This window comes from Bubalus bubalis, chromosome 3 (genome assembly GCF_019923935.1).
Source record: "Bubalus bubalis isolate 160015118507 breed Murrah chromosome 3, NDDB_SH_1, whole genome shotgun sequence".
Taxonomy (NCBI): Eukaryota; Metazoa; Chordata; class Mammalia; order Artiodactyla; family Bovidae; genus Bubalus; species Bubalus bubalis.
The window spans coordinates 154,893,212-154,915,567 of NC_059159.1; the positions used below are offsets into that span (position 1 = coordinate 154,893,212).

A 22,356-nucleotide genomic window follows, 5' to 3' on the forward strand; every position below is an offset into this window, starting at 1 on the left:
AAAGTGAAAAGTAAAAGTGAAGTCGCTCAGTCATGTCCAACTCTTAGTGACCCCATGGACTGCAGCCTACCAGGCTCCTCTGTCCATGAGATTTTCCAGGCAAGAGTACTGGAGTGGGGTGCCATTGCCTTCTCCGAAGCTATGACTACTCATATATAATATGTTGTCTGAATTTGAAAAAAAAAAAGTAACAATGTTTAACAGTTAATATATGTCACTGTGTCTAAACCCAAACTACATCTTGCAAGTACTTTTCAATTCAGATTTCTTCTATTATAGTTGTAGTAATGATGAAACAAGCAAAATTTTATAGAAGAACACTGTAAACTCTAAGTTGTAACGTCACTCTTCTGATGTTAGTGACAATTCAAAAAGGCATGTGATTATACAATCTAAAAGAAACCAGTAATTACATTTTTCTTCTTTCATTACAGTTCCAAATAAAATTTGTATTGTGACATTCCTAAGTTTATATTGATCTATATGCCCACAAATTTTGTTCAGATGAGGAGGAGATTGAGCAACTGACAAAGCAGTAAGACCACAGACCTTTCCTCTAAGGAACATTCTATATTTCCATGGTTGGGACTGTGGCAAAAGCTTTTTCAGCTGAGATTTTCATCTTTCTCATTCTCTTTATGGAACAATATAATTCAGATTCACCAGTCTTCTCAGTTACCCAAACTCAGAATAACATTGATTTCCTTGGATAATTTGCACATGGTGATCTCTATCTGAAATGTCCTTTTTCTTGTCCCATCCAGGAAAATTTGCCTTACTACTTTCCCTTATAAACTCTATAATACTCTGGACCCATCACTATTGAATGAATTATTACATGAATTTCAATTATTTATACACCTGCTTATCATTTGTGGTGGGGGGGGCGGATTTTGAGCACTCTAAACATTTTAGAATGAATAAATGTTTAAAGTATTCACATTCTCTTTAAAATTCTGCTGATATCTTTCTTTTCTATACATTACTGTATTATATAAAGATCTAAAAATAATTGTGTTTCTGAGCAAGAATATTGAATGGAAGAGATCATGTTTTCTGGAAACTATTTTACTAACCCAGAACGTTACAATATTAAAGGACACAAAACCACTTGTGAAATTATCTTCCAGGTTTTACCTAGTTATAAGACAGGCCAGTCAGTATAGGCATAATTTTCATTTGTTAATCTCTAAGCACAACGGGGGTTTCCCAGGTAGTGCTATTGGTAAAGAAAGTGAAAGTGAAGTTGCTCAATCGTGTCCGACTCTTTGCAACCCCGTGGACTGTAGCCTACCAGGCTTCTCAGTTCATGGGATTTTCTAGGCAAGAGTACTGGAGTGGGTTGCCATTTCCTTCTCTAGGGGATCTTCCTGACCCAGGGATTGAACCCAGGTCTCCCACATTGTAGGCAGACGCTTTACCCTCTGAGCCACCAGGGAAGCCCATGGTAAAGAAACCACCTGCCAAATGCAGGAGACATAAGAAATGCAGGTTCGATCCCTGGGTTGAGAAGATCACCTGGAGAAGGAAATGGCAACTGACGCCAGTATTTTTGCCTGGGGAATCCCATGGACAGAGGAGGCTGGTAGGCTACAGTCCGTAAGGCTGCAAAGAGTTGGACACGACTGAAGCAACTTAGCATGCATGCAAGCACAATGGATTCATCAGGAACCTTGCTACAGTACCTGAAAACGGTGCAAATACCAAGATAGATTTAATTTGTATCATTCAGTTGATGGAGGATGGTACAAATGAAGCAAATATCAGCAGTTGGTTTCCTTTCTGGTCAGTTAATATTGCTTGGGCAATTTGACAGAGAGGTAAGATATCACACCTTTTGATTTATATTCACTAGATAATTATGATATAGAGAGAAAAATCAGACCTCTCAGTTAGTTATACTACATCCATTTTCCTTAGTGATCACCATGACATTAACCATATCATCTTCAGATTTGCTAATAGTTACATTCATTTTTATCCAAACCACTCATCAACAATCACTCACTGGCAGGAAATGCACATTGTATTACAACTGTATCACTGGACAATTGCAACTTTTTGACTACCTATTACTTTTTGAATATCTACATGGATTTGTTATCCCTTGAGTTTGTAGCGAGCTATGCATATCATCTGCATTCCCTTAAATCCCCAGTACAGGGTCTTTTCCTGTGCATCTCCCAAGGTCTCTGACTAACTATATTCTGTTTCTCTTTTTTGGAAAACTGCACCATTGTTATTAGTGCCTGACTGAGGCCTCTAGAGTCCTCTTTGAAGCACCTTTTAGGAGGAATAGTTCTCAGAGTTATACCTCATGCTCCTCTGAACTCACACTCACACACACACACACACACACAATTCTGATGTAATAACATGACAAAGAGTGGTCAGCACTGTGGGATCCAGGCTTTCCACAGTCATGCATAAAACCACAAAATACTCTGATAATGGCGATATTGGTTAAACTCTTATACTTCAAAATGATGCTCTCTCTAGGAATTGTAAAATATAATCAATTTCTCTCTCCTATCTGTGAGGAAATTCAGGGTCTTGGAGCAATCCTAAATTTATTTTGTTTGTATTTTTATTTATCTTTTTACCACCAGGATGCAAATGAACTCCATGAGGACAGAAACTGTGTCGATTTTGTTATGTTCCATGCATGCTGCCTAGAATGCAGCTTGTAAGTTGGAGGTACTCAATAATATCTTCTGAGTGAATGAATAGAGGAATGCTGCATAATCCTCAAAACAGCCCCCAAATGTAGGTTCTGCTATTATCCCCATAGTGAAGTTGAGCACACGGAGTTGCAGAGAAGCTCCCTAGGTAAAATAAAGGTCATACAGCTGGTTGGCTGCCCAGCCAGGGTATGAAACTGTTTCAGCTAGCTGCAGAACCTGTATTCCTAACAATTACTAAAGAAGAACAACAAGTCCTAAAGAATGCAAAGCATGCAAAATAGAAAACATTTCATGTGTTTATAAAAATTCATTTATATACTCAATGACTATTGTGAACAGATAAACATGAAAACCACATTTTAAAAGACTATCATTTTAATATACAGGAGAAAAGCAATTATGTTGTATCTAAGATTACAGTTACTAAGCAAACAAACAAAGAAACTATAATGGCAACCATGGTCCCGGCATTATGACAGCTGAGGTATATGGAAACAAAACTGCAATTACGTTAGAGGGGAAAAATATTCTCCTTATGTTTATGGGAGGGAGTCTTACATAATATTAAATTTCACACATGGAACTGTAGAAAACACTGGAACTATCCAATAGACAATGTTATTACATAAAAGCGGCATTAAAATACACATTAAGGACAGTCAACAAAAAATCAATTCTTCATACTGTTGATTTAGTGATGCAACCTTCAGTTTTGATAATGGCATAATTCAGATGAAATTTCTATGTGAATGAATAGTGCGAAATAAGATGATAAAATCAGGAAAATGAAAGGAAAGCCATAATATGAGTAATCTGATAATATTGGAATAAGAAAAAAAAATAGAAGAAACAACCAAAAGTATAAATGAAAAAGTTCTTGATCAAAAGAACTATCAGTAAAAAAGTGTAAGGAATTGTCATATTCCAGGATAAATCAATTTTAAACTTCTTTTTCTTTTGCCTTAATTCCCCAGCCAGGAATCAAACCCACTCCCCTTGCATTGAAAGTACTGAGTCTTAACCACTGGACCACCAGGGAAGTCCCTAAGTCAATTTTATTTTTTTATTTTTTTTAATTAATTACTTAACTTTTGGCTGCACTGGGTCTTCATTGCTGTGCAAAATGTAGTTGCAGCTAGAGGTGGGGCTATGCTTTAGTTATGATGCACAACCTTATCATTGCAGTGGCAGGGACTTCTCTTGTTTTAGAGCATGGGCTCTAGAATGAGCGGACTTCAGTAGCTGCTGTTCTTGGGCTCTAGAGAACGGGCTCAGTAGTTGGGTTGCACAGACTTAATTGTTTCACAGCATGTGGGATCTTCTTGGAGCAGCAGATTCCCAAACACTGAACACCAGGGAAAGAAAGTGAAAGTGAAATCACTCAGTCGTGTCCGACTCTTTGAGACCCCATGGACTGTAGCCCACCAGGCTCCTCTGTCCATGGGATTCTCCAGGCAAGAATACTGGAGTGGGTTGCCATTTCCTTCTCCAGGGGATCTTCCTGACCCAGGGATTGAACCCAGGTCTCCCTCATTGCAGGCAGACGCTTTAACCTCTGAGCCACGAGGGAAGCCCTCATCAATTTTAAATCAAGAACTATATACAGGGAAACCCTAGAATAACGCTTGAACCACAAAGAAAAGAAGGAAGAGAATGAACACATTATTTATATAAGGACACAAATTAGGTTTACTTCTATATTACTTCTTTGCATCACGAAATATGAGACATATATAGAAAAAAAATGGGAATCAAGAATGTTAAATGAAACTGAGGTACATTTCACACATGAAGCCAACAGAACAACTCTACTCAACAAGAAAATATTAAAAATATGTTCAGTGGCTTCCCTGGTGACCTGGTGGTTGAAAATCCACCTGCCAATGCAGGGCACTTGCATTTGATCCCTGGTCTGGGAAGATCCCACATGCCACAGAGCAACTAGGTCCATGTGCTACAGCTACTGACCCCACACACCACAATCACTGAAGTCCATGCGCCTAGAGCCTGTGCTCTGCAACAAGAGAAACCACCATAATGAGAGGCCTGGGCACCGCAACAAAGAGTAGCTCCCACTCATGCAGCAACAAAGATGCAGCAGACTCGAAAATAAATCTTAAAAAAAATATGTTCAGTCTCCATACATTTTGGGAAAAAAAAATGAAGACATGAACAGAGAAAGGAATAAAAGTATGAGCATTAGGAGGGGAATTAATAGTTTTAAAAGACTTATGACAAGCACTGAAACCTAGAAAAGTGTGATGTATATCTGTCTGAACACACTCATATATTCATATACATACATAGAGGCACATATATATACAGACACACATATATACACAGATGGATATACTTTTTTTTCAAACTAGTACTTAAATTTAATGTAAATGGAAAAATTAATCTCAAATGAAAGATATATAATAAAACATATATTTTTAAATGAATGAAAAATTCTTATTCTATCCAAAGAACAGTGATATGTATGAGGGGAGGAGAGAGAAACGATGCAGGAAAAACAGAAGGCAACGTGAACCGCTTATCTTAAAGAAGTGTGATAAAAAGGATACCAGTTTACTCTTGACACTGACATTTAGAGAAACATAGAATAAAGAATACACAGCGGCATCTGGTTCAGGGGGAAAAAAGGCAGATCAATAAAACAAGACAGAAAATACAAAACTATTTTAAACAGCTTATGGTAAAGGTGACACTTTATATCAGATTGGAGAAAATGATGGATGTCTTAATGAATGCTTCCTGGACAAATAGCTAGCCATTCAGAGAGAAAAGTAACATTAGATTCACACTCCACATCATACATAATAGTAAGTGCCAGAAAAATTAAAGCTTCAAATGTAACAAATGTAACCATTTCTGGAAGCAAATATTATAAAAGAAATCTAATCTTGGTATAGTATACCATGTCTAAGTGTGACAACAGACAGGGGAAGAAAATTAAAAAAAAAAACAAAAACAAAAAAAAAAAAACAAGGTAAATAGACCAACAAACACTAGGTAAATTTTAAAATATTTTATTGCCAAAAAGTGTACCATTGACAAAATGTAAGCTCACACTGACAACATATTTGCAATGTATATGACAAAGGATAATGTCTCAAAATTGTAAAGACCTTACATTTGAATAAACGTACCCAAATTGAGCAATGGAATAAAACTCGAGGAAATTTTCAGAAAAGGAGGGATACAAAAGTCCAATAAACCTAAAGAAAAATTTTTAACTTCGTGCTGCTACTGCTGCTAAGTCACTTCAGTTGTGTCCGACTCTGTGCAACCCCATAGACGGCAGCGCACCAGGCTCCCCTGTCCCTGGGATTCTCCAGGCAAGAACACTGGAGTGGGTTGCCATTTCCTTCTCCAATGCATGAAAGTGAAAAGTGAAAGTGAAGTCGCTCAGTCGTGTCCGACTCTTAGCGACCCCATGGACTGCAGCCCACCAGGCTCCTCTGTCCATGGGATTTTCTAGGCAAGAGTACTGGAGTGGGGTGCCATTGCCTTCTCTGTTTAACTTCATAAGCAATAAAAATATGACATTTGATGTTGAATTTTAAGAGGAGTCATATGTAATGCCTAATTTCCAGTTTTTAGGAATTCTTTCCTCTAGATTATAAGTACCTTCATTTTTTTTTATAATTTCTCCGTATCTATTACCCCAAAGAAATTTGCAAGCTTTTTGCTATGGTAAACAAAGAATCCTGAAATCATTCCTCATCCAGTGACCTGGCTATCCTATACAGAACTAAGCAAATCCAGGTATCTGGAATTTGAATATCCCCATACATGTGTGCTAGGTTGCTTTAGTCACCTGACTCTTTGTGACCTCACAGACTGTAGCCCGCCAGGCTCTTGTGTCCGTGGGATTCTCCAGGCAGGAATACTGGAGTGGGTTGCCATGCCCTTCTCCAGGGGATCTTCCCAACCCAGGGATCAAAGCCGCATCTCTTCAGTCTCCTGTATTGGTAGGCAGGTTCTTTACCACTAGCACCACCTGGGAAAGCCAAAGGTGAAGTGAATTAAAAGAATGAGATTCAATGTAGTTCTTAGTCATCAAACCTCTTTCATCAAGCAAAAGAGAGGCCATGCTTTTTTAAATGGGAGTGAACTATTTATTCCTTTTCATTTGACCCACACATCAAACATATACTTACAGAATAAAAATATAACAAAGGAGAATAAAGACAAAAATAACTCATAAAATACCTTCCCCTCACTGCCCTACCAAATATAGTAGCTATGAGCCACTTGTAGCTGCTTAAAGTTAAATGTGCATTAGCTAAGATTAAATGAACTTAAAATCTCAGTTTTTCTGTCATAATAGCACATTTTAAAAATGCTCAGTTGTCACATGTGGCTACCTTACTGGACAATGCAGTGAGAATATCATCATTGCAGAAAGTTGTATGGATGGTGCTGCTCTACTATATAAAGCCTTTTTTTGGTTTCAGGTCTAGATGGAATTAACCCCCCAACACAAGGCTGCACTGGACCTTGGACAAATCTCTTACCATTTATTGAACCTAACTGTGCACATATCTGTCTTCCTCACTAGATTCCAAGCTTCTGAAGGTAAGAAAATGTCTGATTTGTTATAATAAGCCACAGAATCATTCCTTGAAAGATGTTTAATAAATATTTGTTGATATAGAGAGATGCTTTCAGGAAGATTAGAGTGCTAAATTTCTTTTAAGAGGGAATAAATAAAGACAAAATGAATGAGTTTTTTGCCTCTTCACCACCTTCTTAATCTTCTAATTTTACCAATCCAGAGTATTGACTGATTGAATGAAACACATCTACAGTGGGAAAATAAACTCTTTCAGTTCAGTTCAGTTCATTCGCTCAGTCGTGTCCGACTCTTTGCGACCCCATGAATCACAGCATGCCAGGCCTCCCTGTCCATCACCAACTCCTGGAGTTCACTCAGACTCACGTCCATCGAGTCAGTGATGCCATCCAGCCATCTCATCCTCTGTCGTCCCCTTCTCCTCCTGCCCCCAATCCCTCCCAGCATCAGAGTCTTTTCCAATGAGTCAACTCTTCACATGAGGTGGCCAAAGTACTGGAGTTTCAGCTTTAGCATCATTCCTTCCAAAGAAATCCCAGGGCTGATCTCCTTCAGAATGGACTGGTTGGATCTCCTTGAAGTCCAAGGGACTCTCAAGAGTCTTCTCCAACACCACAGTTCAAAAGCATCAATTCTTCAGCACTCAGCCTTCTTCACAGTCCAACTCTCACATCCATACATGACCACAGGAAAAACCATAGCCTTGACTAGACAGACCTTTGTTGGCAAAGTAATGTCTCTGCTTTTTAATATGCTATCTAGGTTGGTTATAACTATAAACTCTTTAGAAATACATAATTAGACTCTTAAGAACATTCCTTTATTCCCGCTTAATCCCTCATTCTGATTCAGAGCAGGAAAAGGACATTTCCTCTGTCTTCATATGTCTAATTTCTATATTATGATAGAAGCACCAATCTTTGTGTCCCATGCAAAATAAGAGTAGAACAGGCATTAGGTGAATGATTACATACCAATTATTCTTTATGATCTATATAATCCAATACCATCTGGCTTGCTGGAAAAATTTCAACCACAGTAGTGAAAGTTGAGTGCCAGAGTCAAATAAACTCTTACACATCCCGCAGTGCAGTCAGGCCATTTCCAGGCCTCTCCACAGAACCTCTGAAACGCCAAGTGATTTGAAAAAGAAGGTAGGCCTGGCCTTGACTCACTGACGCACTAGCAGATCATTTTCACCTGCAGGTTTAAATTCTGTCCTCACGATGACCTACAACGCTAAAAAGGCAGGAGGACCAACTTCAGCTCAAGGAGAGCAAAGAAACTGATAAAATGAGGTGAGTTAAATACAAACACCTATGGAATTCCTTATGATAACTGTCTACTACTCTTAATTAAAACAATTCTGAAATTTTTTCAAAGAAATACTTTAATGGCAAAACAGAAATTATTCTCCAGAGAATCTGAGGGCATAACCCAAGCTGCCTGGCCTATCTCATATTTTCTCTTTTAAAAATCATGCAAACTTTCCCTTGGCTTCATATTATATATGTGCTGTTTGATTTTCAAAGTAATGATTTACATTACTTACCACAGGGGAAAATTACTTACCTGTCTCAGTTAATATAACAAGAACACTGTATACAGTCTTTTCAATTTTAGGAAATTGTGCTGAATTAAAGGGAGCTGACACTCCATATCAGATTTAACATGCAGACAATTTATCTGTTCTGTTTTGGCATCATTATGTATTTTGAGAACTCAGACACATGCAAATATGTGGATATAAACAGCAGCATTTAAAACACTACTTTGTAAGCTATATCAGGAAAATTACCTAAAGAAAGGAGCTCAAGATGCTGCTACAGAGATGTGGTATATTAAAATATTTTTATGTTACCAATATTGGTGGTTGGATTAACTGCTTTTGAGGTCAAATTACTAGTGTCATGTGATAAGATGAAGGGATCTCTGATCCAGTGTTGTCTATTTTTTACTTTTTTTTTGTAACAATATTTGAACCACAAGGGAATAAAAATATTTAAGTATACACCAAAACATGGCTTGTCTACAAAATAGCACAAATTAGGTTTATGTCTTCTCTAACTGAAAGAAGTAAATGAAAGAGTGCCTATGATTTTGAGGGGAAAACAATCTGAACCAAGGATAAAAGTTATTGATAATGGTGCTCTTTATATCTCCACAAATGCTATAAATTTAACCCTTGCTAATTAATTGAATTCCATTAATAGTGCCTAAGAACAGATCTCTCCTTCCAGTGCAAGTTTCATTTTCAGTTTGTAGAACAGTGTCTGGCATACGATAGGTCTCAATAAATGTTTTATATGTATGAATAGAAGTTCTAATACGTAAAGTAAAAGTAAAGTGAAGTCACTCAGTGGTGTCTGACTTTGCGACCCCATGGACTGTAGCTTACCAGGCTCCTCCATCCATGGCATTTTCCAGGCAAGAGTACTGGAGTGGGTTGCCATTTCCTTCTCCAGAGGATCTTCCCAACCCAGGGATCAAACCTGGGTGCCCCGCATTGTAGGCAGACGCTTTACCATCTGAGCCACCAGGGAAGTCCAATAATAATATATAGATAAAATATTTACTGCTTTTAGTCTCAAATAATATCTGCTAAACAAGCCAACTTTGGGAACAGTGTTATACTGACTCTACCCTGGTTTTTACCTTCAGTTGATGCATTTTGTTTGTCCTTGACAGATAAGAACAATTCAACCCTGTTTTCAAGACGTTGATTTGTATTTTACCCTAGACAAGAACATTTACACTGATCTAGAACAAGCTTTCTGTATCGTTACCCATTTCACCTGTTCCCAATATAATTGCCCTATTAACTGTACTTTAAAAGAAAGAGCAGATGTTTTCAATGTGTGGTGGGAATGATTTGAGTACCATTCTCATCATTGGGTCTGCCAAGGATAGAGGCCATCAATGCTTACATTCCACATCTAATTTTTTCTAAAGTGATAATATGTCCTCCTAAAACCCATGTGCTGAGTGACAGTCTGTTTATCTATCTTTGTCAATCATCAAGCTCTTTGGAAAGTATAAATATAAGATTTAGAACAAATAAATGGTAATCTTGAGCTTTTTTTTTTTTTTTTGAAAAATGAAGGATCTTTCTCCCCACCCTTAACTGCTTCTTTTTTAGTTAGGGCACAGTCTGGGGATTTACCAATACCCCACATTTCATTCCATACGGCATATCTGAAAATGACTTTTAAGGAAATTTTTTTTAAAAGTCCAGCCCCAGAGGGATGGTATGGGGAGGGAGGAGGGAGGAGGGTTCAGGATGGGGAACACATGTATACCTGTGGCGGATTCATTTTGATATTTGGCAAAACCAATACAATATTGTAAAGTTTAAAAATAAAATAAAATTTAAAAAAAATGAAATAAAAGTCCAGCCCCCACAAATAGCTTACATTTCTAGGGAACTCTTTCTAGAAGATCTCAGTTTAGTGTATAATAGTAAAAATATAAAACTTTAAAAATTAAAATAAGAATTGACACTAAAAATCATACAAGCTCACTGAAAAAGTTTCTCTTATGGAAAACTCTTAAGCAGAAAGTACTTGAGTACTTGCACATTTAACTTAGCTTTTACATTGAAACAGGTTATTGAACTAATTTCTGGAAACTTTTTTTTTTGCATATAAATGGAATTAAAAAGACACACACACTAGCTCATAAGTAGACAAACTCATTAAAACAAGAAGAAAAAAAGAACTGTGCTGGCTGCCATGGGGACTAGGAATAATTATAATTCCGAATTATATTCCTTATCTGGCCAGCACTAACTGAGCTAGCTAGTGATCATGTGTTTGCTAAGGTACTCTGCTGCATTTGTATCAAAATAAGTGACATGAAATATCTGATAACAAATAAGCAAAATTTCCAGTTACTGCCCATAATTTATTTTTTTCTACTTTTGAGAAAACCACAAGCCTTCCTGAGAACATTGTATATCATAATTTTGTTAAAATTAGATACATGTTCATAGATTTTCCAAATTTTTTTTACCAGTGTTGGAGGAAAATGACCCTCAGGAAATTATAACCATATAACCTGGTGATTTAACTTGCTCCATTGCTCACCAAGTAGGGTAGTTAACCTCAGCTTGAGACATAAAATTAATGTAGGAGATTTTCCTCCTAGACCTGAAAGAACGTAAGAGAAAATACAGTATTTTCCACTGGTAAATTATGTGATTTGTATCTTAATCTTCCTTTCATCTGTTCTTCTTAAACCCAGGAGTTATGTCTTAATGACTTTTTCAGAGTATTTTTTAGTGAAGTACAAATTAAGATCTTAATTAAAGCTATTTTAACCCTCTAGCTCAAAGATAATTAAAACAAAATATATCTAAAATCAAACTTATTCTGCACTCTTAAAGAGTGCAAAGAGTTGACTCATTTAAAAAGATCCTGATGCTGGGAAAAATTGAAAGCAAAAGGAGAAGGGGGTAGCAGAAGATGAGATGGTTAGATAGCATCACCGACTCAATGGACATGAATTTTAGCTAATTCCAGGAGATAGTGAAGGATAGGGGACCCTGGTGTGCTCTAATCCATGGGGTCAAAAGAGTCGGACATGACTTAGCACCTGAACAACAGCAATATCTAAAATTGAACTTTTCCTGTTAAAGAGTAGATGAGGATATTTCTCTTGTTATATAGACTACTTGGTTGAAAACAGCATTTGGTAAATACCTAGACTGAAATTTCAAAACTACAGTTTCCTTCTATTTCATACTGATAGAGTCCTTTGATTTAAATATTCAGTAATTGACCTCTAATACTAAAATGGACTGGAATGGGTGAATTTAACTCAGATGACCGTTATATCTACTACTGTGGCCAAGAATCCCTTAGAAGAAATGGAGTAGACATTATAGTCAACAAAAGAGTCTGAAATCAATACTTGGATGCAATCTCAAAAATGACAGAATGATCTCTGTTAATTTCCAAGGCAAACCATTCAATGTCACAGTAATCCAATTCTATGTCCCGACCAGTAACACTGAAGAAGCTGAAGTTGAACAGTTCTATGAAGACCTACAAGACCTTCTAGAACTAACACCCAAAAAAGATGTCCTTTTCATCACAGGGGACTGGAATGCAAAAGTAGGAAGTCAAGAAATACCAGGAGTAACAGGCAAATTTGGCCTTGGAATACAAAATGAAGTAGGGCAAAAGCTAATAGAGTTCTGCCAAGAGAACGCACTGGTCATAGCAAACACCCTCTTCCAACAACACAAGAGAAGACTCTACACATGGACATCACCAGATGGTCAATGCTGAAATCAGATTGATTGTGTTCTTTGCAGCCAAAGATGGAGAAGCTTTATACAGTCAGCAAAAACAAGACCAGGAGCTGACTTGTGGTTCAGATCTGGAACTCCTGATTGCCAAATTCAGACTGAAATTGAAGCAAGTGGGGAAAAACCACTAGACCACTCAGGTATGACCTAAATCAAATCCCTTATGATTATACAGTGGAAGTGAGAAATAGATTTAAGGGATTAGATCTGATAGACAAAGTGCCTGAAGAACTATGGATGGAGGCTCATGACATTGTACAGGAGGCAGGGATGAAGACCATCCCCAAGAAAAAGAAATGCAAAAAGGCAAAATGGTTGTCTGGGGAGGCCTTACAAATAACTATGAAAAGAAGATAAGTGAAAGGCAAAGGGGAAAAGGAAAGATATACCCATTTGAATGAAGTGTTCCAAAGAATAGCAAGGAGAGATAAGAAAACCATCCTCAGTGATCAATGCAAAGAAGTAGAGGAAAACAATAGAATGGGAAAGACTGGCGATCTCTTCAAGACAATTAGAGATACCAAGGGAATATTTCATGCAAAGATGGGCACAATAAAGGACAGAAATGGTGTGGACCTAACAGAAGCAGAAGATATTAAGAAGAGGTGGCAAGAATACACAGAGTTCAGTTCAGTTCAGTCGCTCAGTTGTATCTGACTCTCTGCGACTCCATGAATCGCAGCATGCCAGGCCTCCCTGTCCATCACCAACTCCCAGAGTTCACTCAAACTCATGTCCTTTGGGTCGGTGATGCCATGCAGCCATCTCATACTCTGTTGTCCCTTTCTCCTCCTGCCCCCAATCTCTCCCAGCATCAGAGTCTTTTCCAATGAGTCAACTCTTCGCATGAGGTGGCCAAAGTATTGGAGTTTCAGCTTTAGCATCAGTCCTTCCAATGAACACCCAGGACTGATCTTCTTTAGAATGGACTGGTTGGACCTCCTTGCAGTCCAAGAAGAACTGTACAAAAAATATCTTCATGACCCAGATAATCAGGATGGTGTGATCACTCACCTAGAGCCAGACATCCTGGAATGTGAAGTCAAGTGCGCCTTAGGAAGCATCACTACGAACAAAGCTAGTGGAGATGACGGAATTCCAGTTGAGCTATTTCAAACCCTAAAAGATGGTGCTGTGAAAGGGCTACACTCAATATGCCAGCAAATTTGGAAAACTCAGCAGTGGCCACAGGACTGGAAAAGGTCAGTTTTCATTCCAATCCCAAAGAAAGGCAATGCCAAAGAAAGCTCATACTACCACAGAATTGTACTCATCTCACAGGCTGCTGCTGCTGCTGCTGCTAAATCACTTCAGTTGTTTCCTACTCTGTGCAACCCCATAGAAAGCAGCCCACCAAGCTCCCCTGTCCATGGGATTCTCCAGGCAAGAACATTGGAGTGGGTTGCTATTGCCTTCTCCGATCTCCCAGGCTAGTAATTCTTAAAATTCTCCAAGCCAGGCTTCAACAGTACATGAACCATGAACTTCCAGAAGTTCAACCTGAATTTAGAAAAGGCAGAGGAACCAGAGATCAAACTGCCAACATCCATTTTTTCATGGAGAAAACAAGAGAGTTCCAGAAATACATCTATTTCTGCTTTATTGACTATGCCAAAGCCTTTGTGTGGATCACAACAAACTGTGGAAAATTCTTCAAGAATTGGGAATACCAGACCACCTGAACTGCCTCTTAAGAATTCTTTAAGCAGGTCAGGAAACAATAGTTAGAACTGGACATGGATGGATGTAAGAATTGGACTGTAAAGAAAGCTGAGCACTGAAGTATTGATGCTTTTAAACTCTGATGTTGGAGAAGACTCTTGAGAGTCCCTTGGACTGCAAGGAGATCCAACCAGTCCATCCTAAAGGAAACCAGTCCTGATTATTCATTGGAAGGACTGATGCAGAAGCTGAAACTCCAATATTTTGGCCACCTGATGCAAAGAACTGACTCATTGAAAAAGACCTTGATGCTGGGAAAGATTGAAGGTGGGAGAGGAAGAGAACAACAGAGGATGGGATGATTGGATGTCATGACCCACTCAATGGACATGAGTCTGAGTAAGCTCCAGGAGATGGTGAAGGGCAGGGAGGCCTGGCAAGCTGCAATCCATGGGGTTGCAAAGAGTCAGACATGACTGATTGACTGAACTGGATTGAACTGAATATTTACCAGCAGTAACTCAAGGAGTGTACTAGATAGAAAAGCAAGCCAAATATAATGTCTTTTCTAAGCCCTCCTGGAATTTACAAGTCTATTAAGTCCTAGAAAAAGCCTTGTTTCCTAGTATGTAGTTTATGGATTCAAGTTGGTTTTTGTATGTCAAGACTTACGTAACATGAATGTCAAAGTAATTGACATTGAGCACACATTTCCTCAGATTTAATATTGCTCACACCTTCATTTTTTCACATTTCTGTTTCATGTGCTCAGTTAATCAGTCGTGTCTACCTCTCTGTTACCCCTGGACTGTAGCCTGCCAGGCTCCTCTATCTATGGGGATGCTTCAGACAAGAATACTAGAGTGGGTTGCCATGCCCTCCTCCAGGGGATCTTTCCAACCCTGGGATTGAACCCAGTTCTCCCGCATTGCAGGTAGATTCTTTACCATCTGATTCACCAGGGAAGCCCTTCTGTTTCATGTTCCTGCTCAAATAGCACCTTCTTAGAATTTGTCTTGTTACATATTAGCCACCCCTGCATTATATCTTTTTAGGTAATCATTAGTACTTGTTTAGTTTTATAGGGCTGCTAATAACAAAGCACCTACAAAATAGGTGGCTTACCACACAGAAATGTGTTGTCTCTTACTTTCAGAGACTAGCAGTGTGAACTGAAGGTATCTTCAGCCTGGTTTCTTTCTGAGAGCTCTGAGGGAAACTGTTCTAATGTCTCTCTCCGTCTGCTTATAGCTGGCAATCCTCATCATTCTTTGTCTTATAGATGTATCACTCCAGTGTCTGCCACAATCTTCATGTAGTGTTTCTCTGTGTGTCACTGTGTCCACGTTATACTCTTCTTATGAGGACACCAGTCATAATGGATTAGGGTCCATCCTTATGGGTTTTATCTTAGCTTGATATCTGCTAAGGCTCCATTTCCATACAAGGTCACATTCACAAGTACCAGGGGTTAGGGTTTCAGCACGTCTTTTCGGGGCACGACATTCAACAATAAGTTTCCAATTCTTCCCATTTCTGTTATTTGGAACATTGTACTTCCTGGACACCCTAGTTCAGTTCCTGGGTCGGGAAGATCCCCTGGAGAAGGGATAGGCTACCCACTCCAGTATTCTTGGGCTTCCCTTGTGGCTCAGCTGGTAAAGAATCTGCCTGCAATGTGGGAGACCTGGGTTTGATCCCTGGGTTGGGAAGATCCCTGGGTTGGAAAGGCTACCCACTCCAGTATTCTGGCCTGGAGAATTCCATGGACTATATAGTCCATGGGGTTGCAAAGAGTCAGACACAATGGAGCGACTTTCACTTTCACTCCCTAGAAACTTGTTTTGGTGGTATATGACCTCTGGCCAATATATTATGAAATTAATACATTTACATCTAGGACAGAAGATTTAATTGGTTTTATAAGACATTTCTGAGAACTCTTTCTGCTTAAACATTTTCTACACCAGTGTTTGAAGTGAACATTTTATACACTGATATTTGAGGTGGTGGCCATGAAGTCATTCTGAATTCTAACTGTAAAGAGCAGAGTTCTCCTGATTACATATGAGAGACTGGCAGAATGAGTAAGAAATAATTCTTTGGGTTGTGAACTACTATGATTTTACAGGTACTTTACTACTATTGTTATTCTGATTGATACGCTTGCTTGATTTTTCTCCTTAGGTTCAATATAGAGGTTTATATTAAGCACTTCTTTTATTATCTTCATTGTCTGATTCCCCCACCAGAATATAATCTCAATGTGACAGAGAATTTGTCTCTTATTCTCTATTTTATCCTAATGTTTAAAGAGAGATCACAGTAATAGGTAATCAACTAAAATTTGTTATATGAATGAATGTGTAGATAAATAATGAGTAGGTATATAGCACTGAATTATATTCTTCCTTTTTCTTGTTTTAAACATTGTACTCTTGGGGTTTTATTTCAACTTTTAGCTATATTATATTAAGAACTGATTTTTAGTTTTATAAAAGTCACAGAGTCTCATTCTGCATAAAGCATGAATTTAAATGACCATCAGTCTTAGAACTGAGTCCCACTTTTTACTGCTGAAAAATTATATAACTTTGGGAAAGGTCTGATTTACTATAAACCGTGTTCCTCGTTAGTAGATGAGACTTACTGAATGCCAATTATTTAAAAATTGAATAAAATAATCTATTTCATAAACTTTAGTTTTTTCTTCCTACACTTCATTGTGCTTCTCTTTCCTTTCAAAATGCCTAGAATAATGAACATCATATAAAACAATTAAAAATATATTTGCTTCTTGGTTGCAATTATCAGTAATAAAAAATAATGTTTCAAAATGTTTAATTTCCTTCGAGTTAGAAGTTAAATTAAACCCATTATTATAATTTCAAAAATTTTAATTCTCCTTTATACAGTTTCTTCATTAGAAACTATCAGTAAAAATGAGTTATTTTAGAAATTACATTCTAATTGACAAGTTTGTCTCACAGACACATGTCACACAGATACACATCACTCACACACTCCTTTTATCCCTTGTACTTAAGATTTCAGGAATGGTTTTCTAAGTAGTTTGTGGCATTTTCAGTTACTTTATAAAGAAACAGCACACCAAGGGCAAATGAGTGATTTCCTGAACAATATTTTTTTTTCCTTCTCTTTGCATGTTAATAAATATTTTACCATAAAAAGATACGAGGGAGTAAAAAAAATTAGATTTTTAAATTTTTCAATAAGATCAAAATCTGTGTGTGTTTAAAGCATGGAGAGAAAGATGACCAGGAGTTCAATTCTGAGTCTTCAACCAGCAACCTACTACTAATTCAGATTCCAAAGTGAAATATGTAACAGGAAGATTCCAGAATAACTGTTGTACACCTGAAACTAATGTACTATTTTAACTCAACTACGTGCATGCTCAGTTGCTTCAGTTATGTTTAACTCTTTACGACCCTATAGGCTATAGACAACCAGGCTCCTCTGTCCATGAGATTCTCCAGGTAAGAATACTGGAGTTTTTTTCTATATAAAACTAGCACAAATGCTGTTTCTAACATTTTACTTATTACTGTAGTCTCGAAACCTTTATGTGGACCCTAGATCATAGTGAGTTAGGCAGATTTTATATGGTACCAAGGGTTTGTTTGTTTGTTTGTTTTTTCAATTGAAATGCAGTTGGTGGCTCAGTGGGTAAAGAATTCACTTGCAGTGCAGGAGATGTGGGTTTGATCCCTGCAACAGGAAGATGCCTAGAGGAAAGCATGGCAACCCATTCCCAGTATTCTTGCATGGAGGATCTCATGGACTGAGGAGACTGGTGGGCTATAGTCTATAGGGTCACAAAGAGTCAGACATAACTGAAGCTGAGTAAAAATAGTATGTTTGTTAGTTGAGTAAAAATAGTATGTTAGTTTCTGGTGTAAAACAGTTATTCTGTTGTTATTGACTGCATATTATACAAAATTACTATAAAATATTCTATATTCCCTGTGCTATATATTATATTCCTTTGAATTATTTATTTTATAACTGGTAGTTTGTACCTCTTAATCTTTATTTTATACCTCCCCAACTCTCCTGTCTGGCAACCACTAGTTTGTTCTTTGTATCTGTGACTCTGCTTGTTTTTTACTTTTAACCCCTTTTTTCTAACACTTAGACTAGAAGTTTAGTAAATTGCCTTCTTGAAAAATTCTCCCTAGACTTGAGTTCTTAGGTATTAGATGGTGAGAAATAACACACACAAATATACACACACAATAATTCCAGGAAAATACTGCCAAAAGAAAGAGACCCAGTCACTCTAAAATCTAAAGTAAAACTAGTCTAAATATATATTTTCAAAATGAACAGTGTATTAATTTTCCATTGCTATCATATCTTATTACCACAACCTTACTGGTATATAACAACACAAATTTATTATTTTACAGTTCTGTAGGTCAGAAGTCAACATAGGCTCTGCTCTGACTTTCTCAAGGCTGAAACCAACAAGTCATATTGCCTCTGGGCTATTACCAGGAGACTCTGGGAAGAGTCTGCTTCTAAGCACATTCAGTTACTGGCAGATTCAGTTCTTTGTAGTAACAAGGCTGTGGCCCCTGTCTCCTTGCTGGTTTTTAGCCAGAAGCATCTCTCCTCTGTTTAAAATCAGCTGCTTTTCTCATTTCATATTGCATCCTCCATCTTCATGCTAGCAATCACACACTTGATCCTATTCATGATTGTAGTCCCTCTGACTTGTCCTAACACCACATCTCTTTTGACTCTATCCTGAAAGTGTTCTCTCCTTTTCCATATTGTTTCAAATGCTGAACAATCATAGAATGGTCAATGTTGAGTTCTTCAGCAACTTCTTATAGTTGTAAGAGACCAGCTTCGACAAGCGGAGAAGGCAATGGCACCCCACTCCAGTACTCTTGCCTGGAAAATCCCATGGACAGAGGAGCCTGGTAGGCTGCAGTCCATGGGCTCGTGAAGAGTCGGACGCGACTGAGCGACTTTACTTTCACTTTTCACTTTCATGCATTGGAGAAGGAAATGGCAACCCACTCCAGTGTTCTTGCCTGGAGAATCCCAGGGATGAGGGAGCCTGGTGGGCTTCCGTCTATGGGTTCGCACAGAGTCAGACACGACTGAAGCGACTTAGCAGCAGCAGCAGCAGCAGCAGCAGCTTCGATAAGAGCTCTCAACTGGTGGTTGTCAACTTCTAATGACCAGCCACTGTGCTCTTCATCTTCAAGATTCTCATCTCCTTTGCAAAATTTCTTGAATCACTGCACTGTATGTTCATTCGCAGTTCCTGGGCCAAATGCATTGTTAATGTTGTGAGTTGTCTCTGCTGCTTTATGACTGATTTTGAACTCTAATAAGAAAATTGCTTGAATTTACTTTTTGTCTAACATTATTTCCTCAGTCTAATATACATATAAAATAAATAGCAAGTAATAAATAATTAGCAAATAAAAGCAAGAAAAGCACATTAAAATGATGTATAACATAACCACATTTAAGAATGCATTCCAGTGTCAAATAGCAAAATTCAACAATGGAAAACTGCAATTACTTTTCCACCAATGTAATAAAACTTGAGGGTGCTTCCTAAAACCAGTGCTCTGGGACAACCTAGAGGGATAGGATGGGGAGGGAGATGGGAGGTGGGTTCAGGATGGGGTGATACATGTATACCTATAGCCAATTCATGTTGATGTATGGCAAAAAAAAAAAATCACAATATTGTAAAGTAATTATTCTCCAATTAAAATAATAATTTTAAAAAAAATATTAAAAAATAAAACTATATTTTCACATAAAAATTTGAGGATGCTTATTCAAATGCTAATATTTTCTCTTTCAATCCTCACTATAACAATTACTACAATCTCCATCCTATGAGTAAAAAATCTGAGCCCTAAAATCATAAATTTGTTATCATTAATTATGAATATTTAAAAATATATCCAGAACATAGGAATTAGTCTTCATTTAACCACTATTCATATTCCATATTTGTAAACTGATAGTCTTACTTGCATCAATGTCACTTTGTTTCTTTAACAAGTTATTTATTTATTTTTGGCTATGCTGTGGCTTCATTGCTGTGTGTGAGCTTCCTCTAGTTGCAGCAAGCAGGGCTACTCTAGTTCTGGTGTGCAGCCTTCTAATCGCAGTGGCTTCTCTTGTTAGGGAGCATAGGCTCTAGGCCTGGGGGCTTCAGTAGTTGTGTTATGTGAGCTCAGTCCAGCTCACTGGCTTTAAAGTGTGTGCTTAGTAGTTGTGGAACCCAGGGCTTAGTTGCCCCATGGCATGTGGAATCTTCTCAGACCAAAGATCAAACCTGTGTCCCCTGCATTGGCAGGTGGATTCTTGACCACTGGACGATCAGGAAGTCCCCTTTGTTTCTTAAATGACTGTTAAAATGGTAACTCAGACAGTAAAGAATCTGCCTGCAATTCAGAAGACTCAGGTTCAATCCCTGGGTTGAGAAGATCTCCTGGAGAAGAGAATGGCAACTCACACCAGTATTCTTGCCTGAAGAATCCCATGGACAGAGGAGCCACACAGGCTACAGTTTATGGGGTTGCAAAGAGTCAGGCATGACTGAACAACTAATAGTTTCAATTTCACAAAATTAGAACAAATTTCTAAAAAAGATGAACATTTTCTTATAGACCTAATATGTTTTTGTCACAACTAGAAAATTTAAAATAATTCACTGATATCTTTATACACCCAGACCTTAGTAAAATTTTCATGATTACATTTTTATAGTTGGTTTGTTTGAATCAGAATATATCATTCCTCTGCTACAGTGTTTGTTCCACTCTAATACAGAGACCTTGAAATTGATAAAACAGTTAACCAGAAAAAAGCTTAACGGTGTGCTTATTCAGAAAAAAAAAAAATTAGGTGATTTTACATTCCAACTCTTATGTATAACACTTGGCTTGGGAACTAATGTGATTCTACCCTGCCAATGACCTTGTGATGCCATCCAGCCATCTCATCCTCTGTTGTCCTCTTCTCCTCCTGCCCCCAATCCCTCCCAGCATCAGAGTCCTTTCCAGAGAGTAAACTCTTCGCATGAGGTAGCCAAAGTACTGGAGTTTCAGCTTTAACATCATTCCTTCCAAAGAAATCCCGGGGCTGATCTCCTTCAGAATGGACTGATTGGATCTCCTTGCAGTCCAAGGGACTCTGTGGCAGATTCATTTTGATATTTGGCAAAACTAATACAATTATGTAAAATTTTAAAAAAAAAAAAAAAAGAGTCTTCTCCAACACCACAGTTCACAAGCATCAATTCTTCGGCGCTCAGCCTTCTTCACAGTCCAACTCTCACAACCATACATGACCACAGGAACAACCATAGCCTTGACTAGACAAACCTTTGTTGGCAAAGTAATGTCTCTGCTTTTGAATATGCTATCTAGGTTGGTCATAACTTTCCTTCCAAGGAGTAAGTGTCTTTTAATTTCATGGCTGCAGTCACCATCTGTAGTGATTTTGGAGCCCAGAAAAATAAAGTCTGACACTGTTTCCACTGTTTCCCCATCTATTTCCCATGAAGTGGTGGGACCAGATGCCATGATCTTCGTTTTCTGAATGTTGAGCTTTAAGCCAACTTTTTCACTCTCCTCTTTCACTTTCATCAAGAGGCTTTTGAGTTCCTCTTCACTTTCTGCCATCAGGGTGGTATCATCTGCATATCTGAGGTTATTGATATTTCTCCTGGCAATCTTGATTCCAGTTTGTGTTTCTTCCAGTCCAGCATTTCTCATGATGTACTCTGCATATAAGTTAAATAAACAGGGTGACAATATACAGCCTTGACGAACTCCTTTTCCTATTTGGAACCAGTCTGTTGTTCCATGTCCATTTCTAACTGTTGCTTCCCGACCTGCATACAAATTTCTCAAGAGGCAGGTCAGGTGGTCTGGTATTCCCATCTCTTGAAGAATTTTCCACAGTTTATTGTGATGCACACAGTCAAAGGCTTTGGCATAGTCAATAAAGCAGAAATAGATGTTTTTCTGGAACTCTCTTGCTTTTTCGATGATCCAGCGGATGTTGGCAATTTGATCTCTGGTTCCTCTACCTTTTCTAAAACCAGCTTG

The 22,356-nt window shown here is 38.0% G+C and overlaps 1 long non-coding RNA gene across 3 annotated transcripts in view; it reads left to right on the top strand.

Annotated features, from left to right (window-relative positions):
* The first annotated feature begins 6,887 nt into the window (after positions 1–6,887).
* Positions 6,888–22,356, top strand: part of LOC112583962 — an 87,470-nt gene continuing 72,001 nt past the window's right edge. Inside the window, exons 1-2 of one of the 3 annotated variants that reach the window (XR_006550113.2) lie at positions 6,888–7,268; positions 8,473–8,564. This is a non-coding gene — a long non-coding RNA (uncharacterized LOC112583962). Of the gene's footprint in view, positions 7,269–8,418; positions 8,565–22,356 lie in introns of those variants that run through there. The other 2 variants (XR_006550112.2, XR_006550111.2) reach the window with 2 other exon arrangements.